Genomic DNA, 3,644 nt, shown 5'->3' with positions numbered 1-3,644 from the left:
TATCTCAGTTTCTCAGAGAGTCCGTTTTACATAAAATAAGCTTGTTTTGAGGGAAATTTGGACAAAATCAACAGAATACATACAAATAACCCCTAAATGGCTCTATCATGTTTTTGCTTACATCTGATAAAATGAAGCATAAAACCTACCAATTTCTTTAAATTACAAGACCTGTTAATTCAGAAAACTTTTACTGATTTTTTTTAGTATTGTTCACTATCTTCTCTTATTCATATGAAGCCAGATATATTGAATGAACATCAAAACATAAGAAACAGCAATTTAAGAGTAAAAAGATATTTCATCAAGAAATATTCTTCTGGGTTCTTGTACATATAGCATTGTTTTTATTTTGTTTTAGAAAGCTTTGGTCCTTAAACTAGCAGTGTGTGAATTTCAAAAAAATTTTTTCCCTTTTAAGGCAGTGCTTCCCTGTATAACCCTTGGTGCCATGGAACTGGATGTGTCTGTCGCTCAGGCTGGTCTGATCTGCCTCTGCCTCCTGTGTGCTGGGATTAAAGAAGGTGCCACCATGCCTGGCAAGAGGGGCTTTTTTTAAAATTTGTTTTTTATTTTATGCATATGTTTGTCTTTCCTGTATGTATGTATTGCATGTATGCATGTGTATATATGTTTGTTTTTACTATGTGTATGTATTGCATGTATGTATATTTGTCTTTCCTGTGTGTATATATTGCATGTATGCATGTGTATGTATATTTGTTTTTATTGTGTGTATGTATTGCATGTATGTATGTGTATCATGTGCATAGCAGGTCACTGCAGGGGTCTGAAGAAAGCGCTGGATACCCTGGGACTGGAGTTATTGATGGCTGTAAGCTACCATGTGGGGCCTGGGAACTTTTTACAGCTGATAAACACCATGACCAAAATCAACTTGAGAGGAAAGGGGTTTATTTCAGCCTACAGTTCTACATCATAGTCCATCATTGTAGGAAGTCAAAAACTGAACCTGGAGGCAGAAACTGAAGCAGAAGTCCTGGAGGAGGATTTTTTTTTGTTTTTTTTTTTGGGTCTCTCATATATCCCATCTTGACCACAGTTTCCCTTCACTTTTGCTCCCCACCTCCTCTCTCCCCCTGATCCTTCCTCCCTCCAGTCTCACCTCAGAAAAGAGCAGGCCTTCCAGGGTCAGCCACCAGGCGTGACATAATATGCTATAAGACCAGGCACATACTATCACATCTAGGCTGGATGAGACAACCCAGCAGGAGGAAAAGGGTCTCATAATTCAGCAAAAGAGTCAGTGACCACCCCCGCTCATACTGTTAGGAGTCCCACAAGAACACCAAGCCACTCAGATATAACATGCACAGAACCTATCTCAGACCCCTTGCAGGCTCTCTGATCTCTGTGAGACCCCTTGAGTCCCGCTCAATTGATTCTGTGGGCTGTGTCCTCTTGGTGTCTCTAGTTCCTCCAATCCTTCCCTCTCCCCTGCAGGACTCCCTACTGTTTGCCTGTCTGACTCTGCAGCTGCTCCCATCAGTTGCTGGATGAAGTCTTTCTGGTCTCTTTGAGGAGGAATGCTTCTCAATAGCTTTGTTCTCATGGTTTTCTCAGCCTGCTGTCTTTTTTTTTATACATTTTTTTTATTGATATTTATTGAGAGTTACATTTTTCTCTGCTCCTCTCCCTGACTCTCCCCTCCTTCCCTCCAATCATCCCCCAAGGTCCTCATGCTCCCAATTTACTCAGGAGATCTTATCTTTTTCTACTTTCTACTTCCCATGTAGATTATATCTGTTAAGTACCTCTTAGTGTCCACATTGTTGTCTATGTTCTCTGGGATTGTGGTTTGTAGGCTGGTTTTCTTTTCAGCCTGCTATTTTATAGTACCCAGGACCAGTTGTGGCACTACCCTCTGTGAGCTGTGGCCTCCCACATCCCTCACTCATCAGTGTAGAAAATGCCAGACAGGCTTACCCTCAGGCTAATCTTATAGATCATTTTCTCACTTGAGCTTTCTTCTCAAATGACTCTAGCCAGTGTCAAGTTGACGTAAAGCTAGCCAACACAGAACTGAGCCCAGTCAGTGCTCTTTATTGCGGAGCCATCTCTCCAACCCGAGAGATTTCCTGCTAAAACAATTTGAAGACTAAAGGTAGAACGGTATTCCTGCTAGACAGAGAGTAGGTAGCATATCAGTCAAGAAGTTCTGGGTAGCATGTAGAAAGTCCAGAAAGACCGAATAGTGGAGGCTTTATTCAAATTAATCTGTGGAATCAATCTATTCCTGGGTACAAGAGATTCTTGTCTCAAGAAAAGGGGGAGGAGGAAGAGAAGTAGGGGTATGGGGAAGAAAAATAATTGGCTGACAAAGCAGGATGAAATAAGGGTGAGTTCAAAGGATGGGAGATTACTCAAGATCTTCCAGCTTCGTCATGCCCGCCCCTAGAGATGCTGCCTTTTCTCTCTTCTCTCAGAACTTGAGCAGACCTTCCTGGCTGCCTCTACACACTGCAAAAAATGAGACTCTTTGCCAGTGGCATTTCTTGGCGCTAAGCTACAATGTTGTGAGGAGGCCCAGTACACACTGGGAGACCAAATGGATGTGTCGATGCTCACTGTAAGCACTGATGGCCAGATCTGAGTGAGAGAGCCCCTGAGTTTTCCCAGCTGGCCACAAGAAGTGGGAAAACCCTTGCAGGCCCCTGCAAGACAACTCTAACAGTCCCTGCCCCCATTGCAGATGCTATCTTGTTTTCTTCTTGGCTGTAGATCTGAACAGGTGAGCGCATCTTTGAATTTGATGATGACTGAGCATAGGATGTACCTGCGACTCAACTTGCTGCAGCAGACTTTAGAACAGATACTTGATTTCGGGGAGTGGCTTAAAGTTTGAGTAAGGAATATTAATTTGACGGCCTTCTTGTGTCTAGTGTCTCAATTTAACTTCTATACCATACCCACATGAGGTGGCTGCTGTTATCCATATTTTGTCAAAGTAGCCATCTAGGTTGATGGCCCAAAGGCATTCATGAGGATTAAATGTAGGGCTCGCTGATTTCTAACACTCTGTGTGTTTGTGTATTTTTTTTTTTTTTTTTTTTTTTACCACATGCTGTCGAAGAAAGCAAAAATTAGAGAGGCAGGAACCACCAGAGGGGTCAAAGAACTGACTTCCACGAACCCCTCAATCACAGGAGTCATAAAACCTTGATGTCTGTACTTGCGGCGGGGGGAGGGGGGGTAGGCACATGATAGTAAACTGGAGAGTACTTTTTGTAGGCTATTGAATGCATAAGTGTGTCCCCAATTTTTACAAATCTCTTAGAAGTTACAGTTAAGATGGGACCGAAAGAAAAGATTGGTTCTGGCAGCTCAACCCCCGGCCTCAGGGGACCAGCAGGATGCCTGGACTAGGAAACCTAATCTGAGAAACCAACTCTGAAAAGGGAAACTCTGGGTCCCCCAAGGCCTCTGGGAGGCCATGGAACTGGGTAGGGCAATCAAGACACGCCCACTATGGCAGATCAGCCCCGCCTCCTGGCGTTCAGCCCCGCCCCTGCCGCCGCGCCAACGGTGACTATGGCAACGCGGTGGCCGTCGTCCAACGGCTGAGGCCAGGTCCGGGGGCGGGTCTGGGAGGAGCTGAGAGCGTGTGTCACATGACTCGTGGG

Source organism: Alexandromys fortis, unplaced genomic scaffold (genome assembly GCF_014885135.2).
Source record: "Alexandromys fortis isolate MF-2015 unplaced genomic scaffold, M_Fortis_MF-2015_v1.1 scaffold_69, whole genome shotgun sequence".
Taxonomy (NCBI): Eukaryota; Metazoa; Chordata; class Mammalia; order Rodentia; family Cricetidae; genus Alexandromys; species Alexandromys fortis.
The sequence above is the reverse complement of the archived record's forward strand: the minus strand, read 5'-3'. Positions refer to the sequence as shown.